This window comes from Dreissena polymorpha, chromosome 3 (assembly GCF_020536995.1).
Source record: "Dreissena polymorpha isolate Duluth1 chromosome 3, UMN_Dpol_1.0, whole genome shotgun sequence".
NCBI classification, from domain to species: Eukaryota; Metazoa; Mollusca; class Bivalvia; order Myida; family Dreissenidae; genus Dreissena; species Dreissena polymorpha.
Window position 1 is genome coordinate 6033566 of NC_068357.1, and position 11233 is coordinate 6044798.

The window sequence follows — 11233 nt, forward strand, 5'->3', positions numbered from 1 at the left end:
AGCTTTTGCTAAGTTTAATTATGGTGTTAAATACTTGCTAACAGTTATTGATGTATTTTTAAAATATGGATGGATTGTTCCATTAAAGAGTAAAACCGGAGTTGAGGTTGCTGAAGCATTTAACAAAATATTTAAAAACAGACAACCTCAAAAGTTGTGGGTCGATAAAGGAAAGGAGTTCTACAATAAAAACGTTTTGGCGTTGGGAGTCGAGTTGTATTCCACAGAAAACGAAGAGAAAAGTTCCGTGGTAGAGCGATGGAACAGAACAATGAAGGAAAAAATGTTCAAATACTTTTCAGCCAACTCTACCAAAAAATATGTTGATGTCTTAGATGAAATGGTCAATGACTATAACAACACAAAGCATTCATCAATCAAAATGACACCTGATGATGTAAGTGATAAAAAAAATGAAAGTGTTGTTTTGGTAAATTTGTACTCCAAACGCCCACAACAGTACGGTAAGCCAATATTTGAAGTCGGCGATAAGATAAGAATAACTAAGAAAAAGGGAATATTTGAAAAAGGATATACACCGAGATGGACTGAAGAGATGTTTACAGTGTCACAAGTTCAATATACAGATCCGCCAACGTATAAAATCACTGATTATAATGATGAGGAAATACAGGGTACGTTTTATGAACAAGAACTTCAAAAAACCAGTCAAGAGTATATAGAATAGAAAAAGTTATTAGAAAACGCGGGGACAAGTCGTTAGTCAAGTGGCTTGGATATCCCGAATCGTTTAATTCATGGGTTGACAATAAAAGCCTAATAGACTTGTAATAGTCATTTTCATACCCAAGTGAGGGTTTGGAAATGGACCTTAATCCTTTTTAAAATCTACTAAATCCATAACACGTTCATCATAAATCCAACTGTTTTTAACAGGTTTATGGCTTTTGCATTTTTTGCAATTAAATAATTTTTGTGTGAATTTTAAGTCTTGTAAAAATTTATTTAGATGCTTCTTTGGTGGTTGATTTTCAATTTGCTGAATACGCCGTTGAATCAATTCTTGTACCGTTTTGTCATCCATTTTATATAGTAAAAAAAATACTTAAGTCATTTTCATTTTATTTTTGTAAAATGCACGAATAATGGTAGTGGTCAAAAGTCCTCGAGCCGCCGCGTTTGCGAATGAGATGCTGCCCCGAGCTTGACCTTTCGGAAATATGTAATATCTTGAAAAAGATATTATTTACCTATACATTTATATATAGAATTTCCTGGGACACGGAAGGATATATAATATCTTGAAAAAGATATTATTACCTATACATTTATATATAGAATTTCCTGGGACACGGAAGGAAAACGGAAGGGAAACGGTTCTGTCCCAGAAGCCTAGTTCCCCCTCTACTACTTTTTGTACTTAAACCTTTTCAAATATATCATGTATGGACACAACTTTAATTATGACCTCCAACCCCCCCCCCCCCGCCCCTCCCCCCTCCAAAAAAAGAAAGAAACAAAAACAACAGCATAAATAAATGAACGAAAATAAATTTTAAAAGTGTGATATACACGTACACATTTAACCGAGATTTAATTTCAGAGTGCAGTTCCTTTCTTAAGACCACAGAACGTTGACTCAGCTGTACAGTCATATCGCAGTACACTTACCCCAAGAGACTTGGCATTGCTACAGTTTGCTACGCAGCAAGTAGCAAGATATATTGAGCCTAAAACAGAACTGCATACTGTTTTCAAAGACCGGGAACAACTATCTTTGACGCCTGAAGGAACCGAAATTAGGTCAATAATGACCATATTCTATGACGATCACAACACGCTTGTGATGGAAATTAATCATATTGATTTGTTTCGAAGATTGCTGCTTTGGTTAAACAGTGCACGTGTTTCCGGTTTGTTCATATTACTTGTTACGGTTTTTCTTGTTGTCAGCATTATTAAGAAAGTCGGTGATATTTTACAGACTTCCGAAATCTTGACAAAGTTGAGGCAATATTTGTCAGATAAATGATTCGAACGATTGTTTGCTACAACTGTTGTTTATTGTACTGTTTTCATGACTCATCATTGTTAATGTTAATTAGTCCTTCTTATGATCCTTGTAAAACACTTACCTATCGAGATACAACAATTTGTATTACTTACTTAGCATACTTTTCTCCAAATTATAATGTTTTTTGTAGATAATCAACTATGAGTATACTCATCGGTCAGCGTGATTAATTATTGTTGTCTGGGTATCTGAATGCCAATAAGATAATCAGATTGCTCCTTAAGGGCATATCACTTCCTTAAATGGTCAAAAGTTGGTGGGGAAATTTAAACTAAAAAATTCTTATATAAGCATTCTATATTAATTTTAGAACAATATGTACAAATAAAATAACATATATTTCAGTGATACATGCACCATTTGTAAATAAATATTTCAAAAATAGTCAATAATGACATTTTTTCACCTCATAAACCACTTTCTTCTTGGGAGTTGTAAGTCCTTATTTTTGTTCGTGTATTCATATATCCACTGACAGCAGCTGGAACCTATACCACTGTAGAAGATTATGTTAGAGTATTATTAAATATAACTCACTAGAAACACTTAAAAAAGTCTCCTTTATAAAGTCATTTTTTAAGAACAAAAGGTAAACAAATGGAGTCAAAAAATAGTTCTCTTGAAAAAGTATGGCGGGCCAGAAATGACAAATTATTAAAAAGATATATACAGAAATGTGGAAAGCATTCCAATAAATTCCCTATATAATGATTTTGTGTATATTAATAATATTTTTATGTTTCCCACGTAATACTGGGGGACATATTATTTTTGCCATGTTTTTTTCAAACAATTTTTAAAATTATCCATAACTTTTGCAATATTGAATATAGCAACTTGCTATTTGGCATGCATGTGTATTAAAGGACCCGCACATTTTGATTGTTAAAACTTCAAGGTCAATGTCATCATTTAAGGTCAAAAGTAAAATATATTGGGGGACATAGTGTTTCACAAACACATCTTCATTTTTGTTTTTTACACTGTTTCAACATGTTTCAATAAATGTTACATTACAGCAATATAAACATATTACATTATCTCTTAGTTGCAGGTTTTACTAAATTTTGTAATAATTTGTACATGCACTGAATGTATTCATTTTGTTATTCTACCATTTTGCCTTCACACTACATATACACAAATTGTAATACATGTGCACTTAAAAAACATTTTACTTTATTTATATAGGGTAAACAGCACATTACTTATATTTAAGTCATAATGAAATGCAAATTGATGATGAAAGAATACCCCACTTGATTAAGCATTGTAACATACAATTAAGGTTGCTTCAGTGATGCCACATATCCAACTTTATCATACAAGGATTAAACAAAATATGTGTTTGTCAGAAATACAATGTCCCCTAATGCGTTGTGTTGAACCCATATATTTGACCATTTAGCTTGAATGATGACCTTGACCTAGACATTTCACCAATCGAAATGTGCAGATCCATGATATAAAAATGCATTGCAAATATCAAGTTGCTATCTTCAATATTGCAAAAGTTATGGCCAATGTTAAAATTTTCAGACGGACGGACATACTGACGGACATTTCAACTGCTATATGACACCCCACCCACCGGGGGCATACACATTGTTCATACAAAGATTTCAATCCATGCAGATAGAGACCATGTCACGTCAAGTGCCTTAAACACTTAAAATAAATATTGACAAAAAAGAAAAATTGCTGTTTTAAATTATTTATACTTTTATTCCATACGTTACATTTAAGTATTGGATTTGAGCAACACTGGAGGCATTCAAATTTATCCAATCTTGACTTTGTTCAGTGTTTTTTTCAAACCATTGAGATGGCACTATCCATAAATGCTATTATTGTTTAATGTCATTTCATTTAATTTTGAGAAATAGCACATTTCTGAAAGTTGCATGCCAATTAATATATTAATTACTGATTTATCAATTTACCTAATGACAAATAAATATACCTTTTTCGCATTGTTTTCTTGTCTATATATCAACGAACTTCAACGAGCCTTCATCCAAATCCCGTTGAAGACCATCCACCTCATATGGTCTGTCTTCTCCTTTATACAGGACTTCATGTACCGCTTGTGGATCACCGTCTTTTCCTAAACAAATGCATTAAGTATTTCAATCCTTTTCCAAATACAAAAGGCATCTGAAGAATCTTCAGGATAGGTATTTTGAAAAAAAATACAACAAATCAGCATTTGCAAATTCTTATTGTCTTATGGCTTTCTATTTTACATACGGTAAAATTAATTCCTACTTGATACAATTTTGCAGCTTGATAACTTTCAATAAATTATATAAAATTGCAAGATATCCTATTGTAAGAAAATAAGAAATTGCGCATCATGAGTATTTAAAAACAATAAATCATCATTAACAATTCCTACTTTGATCATAAACTTTAATAAAATCATCGTTTTCAATATAAAAATTGATGGTAACAAAGACTTATTTTCATAAATAAGCAGTTTATTATAAATATTTTTTTATATTTTGCATACATTAGTAAACATTTTTTAATATCCTTGTTTATAACATGACAATTGGTAAATAAATGTGAAATTATTACAGTGGTATATAAAACATAATAATTACAAGCCTTAGTATACATATATGTGCTATATTAGCTTTTTAATACATCATTAGCCCTTTGAAAAGGTATTGAAAAAAGGAGATATTGGTCATTATGAAATATTTCTCTTTTAGTAACCATGTTTTCAAAGGTTGTAGATTGCAAGGCACATTAATTTGTATGCGGGCCAAAGAGTTAAATTAATTGATTAAACAATTATATATTTCTAATAATTACCTAATACTACATCTATCACTGTTCCAATATACCATTTGCTCTTTTTGGTTTCCTTATCAACAATCCATTTGTGTCGAATCTGTCGACCAACAAACTTTGCTGTTCTGCATCGACCAGTCCTTTTATTGGTGCAAACTTCCTATAATAAAATATTATTTATAAACAAGAGGGCCTGAAAGGCCCAAAGTCGCTCACGAGAGATTGAAAGGAACTGACCTGGCCTGTGCAGCCCAAAATGTCATTATAACAAATGTTCTTACCAACTTTCATGAATAGTGAACACCATGGCGGGCACTTTTTTTAACAGACCGGATACATTTTCGTACACATCCATAATATTATTATTCGACATAAAAACAAAAAATTTGACCAAGTTTTATGAAGATTGGACAATACATGTGACATAAAAAGTGCAAACAAGTTTTTTCAATAGTCATATAAGGAAAAATGCCCCAACCCCAGGTGGCCATGTTTTTCAACCAACTGGAACAATTTTTTAACTCATCCGAGATATTGTTAGGACAATTCTTGTGACAAACTTTAATGAAATTCGGACAATAAATGTGGCCTATATTGATAGAAATGTTTTACTAAAGCCATATATAGCTATAAAAGGAAAAATGCACCGCCCGCCCCCTGGTGGCCATGTGTTTAAAGCAACCCTTACTATTTTCAAACTCATGCAAGATATCATTGACACCAATCATCTGATGAAATTTCATAAAGATTGAACATAAATGTGGCCTCTATAGTGTTAGTTTAAACCTATTTATTTTAGCTCGATTGCATCTAAAGCCTAAGGCTTATATAAACGCTCTTGAGTCCGTTTCCTGGGACTAGAACCTGTTACCTCACGGTCACTAGGCGGACACCATATCCACTACACCACTGCGACCTTGAGTGTTAACAAGGCAAATGTAAACGACCCATGCCCCACAACAGACAAAAGGCGATCACAAAATCTCACCATGAGCACATTGTGCTCAGATGAGGTAAAAAAAATTGTATACATGAATAATCAGACTACATGCATGTTCAACTAATATGAAATTCTATTTGCTATCAACATAAACATTAATTGCCAAATAAACAAAGTTTGACGGAAAGACAGACGGACAGACAGGCGGACCGATCACTATATGCCCTCCTTCGGGGGCATACAAAATACATATTGGGTATAATTTTATTAAGGTTTTATTTATATATTATCAACTATTGTTCCTGCCTACTAACCAGTAGATATTGCTAATTTCAGGAATGGTTTACTATTGACTTAGAAGTCATATCACACAGGAGACATTTAAATGAGCCTTGTTCTGAGAAAACTGTGCATAATGCATTTGCTTGAAGTGTCTTCCCACATTAGCATGTGCAGTTCACACAGGCTTATCAGGGACAACACTTTCCGTCTCAATTAGATTTTTGCTAAGAAGAGAATGCATTTAAACGAAAAATGTCATAAAATTGGAAAGTGTTGTTCCTGATTAGCCTGTGCGAACTGCACATGCTAACCTGGGACGACACTTTACGCACATGCATTATGCCCAGTTTTCTCAGAAGGCGACTCAAATGGAAATTGAGAAATTGATACATATTGCTCTAATAAGCCCAGAATTGTTATGTCATAGATCTATCCTTATACCATATTGCTCAACCTAAAACATTTAGGAAATGGGCTGTCAGTTGTAGTGTATTCAAGTCACTGTGACCTTGACCTTTGACCTGAAAATCAATATGGGTCATCTGCCAGTCATGATCAATGTACCTATGAAGTTTCATTATCCTAGGCCTCAGCGTTCTAGAGTTATCATACGGAAACCATTTGGTGGACGGACAGACAGACCTACGGGCAGACGGACCGACATGTGCAAAACAATATACCCCTCTTCTTCGAAGGGGGTATAAATATAATGAGTAATTAATAATACAGACATCTTCCTACAGCGATAACCATGATTACTTTCATCATTTCTGTACATGAAAACAAGAGCTTTGTTTGTGAAACACAATTCCCACTAGGCCATACTGCGCTTTGAACCCATATATTTTACCTTTGACATTGAAGGATGACCTTAACATTGACCTTTCAACACTCAAAATGTGCAGAAGCTCCATGACATACACATGCATGCCAAATATAAAGTTGCTATATTAAATATTTCAAAATTCATAACCAAGGACAGGTTAAGCTTTTGTATTAGCACAAATACAATCACAGACAGACAGGCCGAAAATAATATACTCCTGATCAATAGATCCGGGGGCATAAAAATGATATTTTGCTGTAAGTTATTAATTACATCTTAGCAAGATGAGTTAATAAGAACCAAAAATAAATGTAATTTAGATGATTATTTGACTTAGTTACAAGGAAAATCTACAATCCACATTTAAATACGCGTACACTTTTACTAATTTTTTCAATTTTACAGTTTGCATATGAGGAATTTAATTCATTTTTATAAAAATGCATATATCAATTTACTTTTGTTGTTTTACACGTAATTTGCCATTAAAAACATAGTGACAAAAATATAAATTTGTCATTATGAACTATTTATCGTTTAGTCATTAGGTTGTCAAATGTTGCCGGTTGCAAGATACAAATGATAATACAATGTATCTAATGTAACTTCTTTTAAAGCATGGATGGTAATTAAGTTTGTTCAATGTACATAATTAAATATTTAACTATGTTACTTATATTAAATTGAAAGAATCACCAAAATTACCAAAATCTTTATTAAAAAATTGTTTTGTCAATAATAGTAAATCATAAATATATATATTATATACCTTTGGTGTTGAATTGTTATTGACATCAGTCAATGTATCATCGCATAGATGGGATGGACCCGCTGTTGGATCATCTACATGTACTACCAATTTTGAAGGTTTTACTAATGGCTTGGAAACCCTTGTACATTTTGTCTTCGTCAATTCAACTCGTTGACTAAGAATAAACTGAAATGAAGTAAATATACATTTATTAAGTTATCTATTAAAGTACTGTATTACATAATGTTTACCCTTTTCATGTTCCCGAATTCTGCATAACACTAAACCATAAAGATGAAATAATATATGAAATATTTCATTTATTTTAATAAAAATCATTAATTAAATATGTGAAATTCTGTACTATTATAAAATTCATCATATGTTGCATTGTTTTAAAATTATTTTTTTTTTAAATATGTCAGAATGTAATTGTATTAGGAAAAAGCTTAATTATAAAATTGATGTCAGTGCATAACCCAGAAAGGGTTATTTAAAAACAAATATATATATATATATATATATATATATATATATATATATATATGTATTTACAATTTAAGGTAACTTTGTGAGGGACATACATTTGTTACAAATCATCAGACTAGGACAAGCTGATAGTATTTGTATCTCCTCTTGGTATTGATTCTTCCATTGAAGCTCATTGAATTACATTATTTAGTAACTGTTGTTGAGATAGACGAACAAACAGACAGATACATATATGATACCCACAAAAATAATTTAGGGGGTAGCATAAAACATATAAATGTAGAACACACTTACCCATGGTTTGTTTGGTTGTCTAATTCCAGTGTATGTTCCCATTCTTGGGAGGGCTATTTCAGGAAGCATGAACTTCATATAGAAGGCTAGCAATTTGGGTAACATTTGCGTCTCCCATAATTTACAGTTCCTTTGTATTCGTTCAATGAACATGTCATATGGTTTTGATCGTCTTACCACAAAATCACACCACGGTTTATTTAATTGTCCTTGAATTTGGTCATAAAAGCTATGGGGTTTTTTAAGCTGAATTTTCCCTTTTACACATTCCAAACAAAAATTTGGCACTTTTTCAACAGCTTCTTTTATTAAATATGAATTTGTTTGCAGCAGATTCTTAATTTCCAAAAGACCATTAGATTCTTTTGATAAGACAATTCCATCAGTTGAAGCTGCTAGAAAGGGGTGTTCTTTACAAATTCTCAATCCAGTTCTCTGCACTTCAACATTTCCTTTAACATTTTTATATTCTATGATAGTATTGTCCTCTTGTGCCAGTCCTCTTATTGTATGGATGTTACCAGAGAATTTGGAATACAGCATATTATTGACTAAAGCTGTAGATACATTTGTGATGCGGCGAAAAATAACCTTTCCAAAGTTGGAGCTAGTTAGCCTAATACTTCTTTCTTTTTTCCACAATTCTAATTGGGATTGATTAATGCTGTTTTTTTTCAATATCGAATATTTCAGTATCTGTTTTTAATATTTGACATTTATAAAATTGGTCACACACAGTTTTAAGTTGGTCTGCTGGTACATCAGGTGAATCATCTAAATTGCTCTCATAATTAATTTTAGCTTTTTACAAGTGTTTTCCTTCAAATTTTCAAAATTTACGTTTACGTCTTAATGATTTACTTTCTGGTTTAGCCTGATATTTTGCACTTGCATAATTTTTCTTTGTTTGTCTGTGCACAGCTTCAAAAAAATACTGTCCACCTTGTTCTTTGGTTACATGTTTAAATTTTTCTACAGACCATTCCTCACCCAGGTTTTTTCGCAAAGCACCACCAAAACATCGTGCGTGCCAAGATCCTCTTCCATATCGATTCACAACCTTTCCTCCATCAAATTTTGCTCCTATTGACATCCAGCTTTCGCATAAATTGGTGGTAAAATTTCCTATCAAACGATCGCTTTTGTTTGCAATTCGATTTAAAAATACTTGCACATCCCTTACTACTTCTGTTAGTTCCACCTTTTGACACTGTTTCTTTAATGCATTTCGGCTGTTTTCCATTTCAAAATGTGAAGCAATTTCCAAAATTCATATTGTTCGTCTATAATTTCATTAAAATAATCATTATCTCCATGTTCATTATTTAATTGTTCAACACTGTCAATGTTTTCTTTTTCAATCTTCTTTTTGCAGAAATTACTACATTTATCATGAAAGCCTAAAATGTGATATATAGAGTGTATATGTCTTTTTTCAATTGTTTAGAGTCATTTTCGGAAGATCTCATTTTTATAGCGCATTTCACAGCGGTTGTGAGCCTTACCCGATTCAGTTTTGTTAGTTTTCCTTTTCCTTTTAGGTGAGGTTTTTCAGCCACAAGCTTTTCCAGGTTTGCTCTTAAGCATTTGCACGTGTGGTTTGCACATTCCAGTTTTTTTTTATACTTTTACCTCATACAGGAAATTGTTCTTGAAGTTGGGGATACACAGAACTGTCTCCATCCCCTATCATGTAAATGTACCTCAGTCCATTTGTAGATTCTGCTTCAAGAAAGCCCTGAACTATAATATCTGTTTCTATTGCCTGGGAACTTTCATGCCAGTTTTTAAAACATTGATGTGGTTTAACTTCAGTATTCGTGTTTTTTGCCCTAGAGCACTATATGCAATACATATTTCTGACACCAATGTACAATAGTTTCTTTGTTTCTGCCCCGAAAATAACAGCTACACCACCTGATGCGTTGTATGTGTGTCTGTGTGTCCTTTTGGACCAGCCACCATCACAAATGACAGTAATATAGGGGATTCCTTCATGAAAATGCCCCTTTTCAATAGCTTTACGCCTCTCTTCTGCACCAGCCTTCAACATTTCATCTTTAATGAATTTTGACCACCATTCACCAATAGTGTGTTCCAAGCTAGAAAACATATTTGATGTTAAAGGAGGTATATTTAAAGTGCTTAGTTGTTCTTGCAGGTCAGTTGCACCTCCTCCACTTGCCATAGTTCCCCAAACAGCTCCAACATTAACGTCGAAAAGTCCATTACCCTGTCTTTTACTTGTTTCCAGTTTGAACTCTTTATTACATCCAGCACATATGGCCATCAACATGCTAAAAAGTCCACTCTTGCATTTTTCATATTTAAGAGTCATGGGGCTTTCATTTTTTGTTGCAATAATAATTGCTTTGGGAACAAACATACATGCGCTGTAATGCTAGATATATGTTCTTGCAAACAATCTAAATTTATCACACGATTACCTGTCAATTCTTTCTTGTATTTATTCATTTTAAATTTCAATTTATTTATACCACTCTTTAGTAGCCTGCTGCTCTCCGCACAATTGCATCTTATGCGACGCACTACCAATTTTGTTCCACAATTATTTGTAATTGTCTCTATTTGATATGGACTTACATGTTTATCAACACAAGTTTTGTTTTTTTCTTTTATGTGGCGAAATAAAGCTGACTGTTTTCTCTTATTCTTTTGACTGTTACGGCCAACAGCTTGTCCAAACAACCTTCTATTTCTTCCATACTTTCCCTTATTCATTACAGCCATAATTAAAACAATTGTAACACACAAGAGTACACAAAAATGAAGTTTAAAGCACTAAACAATATC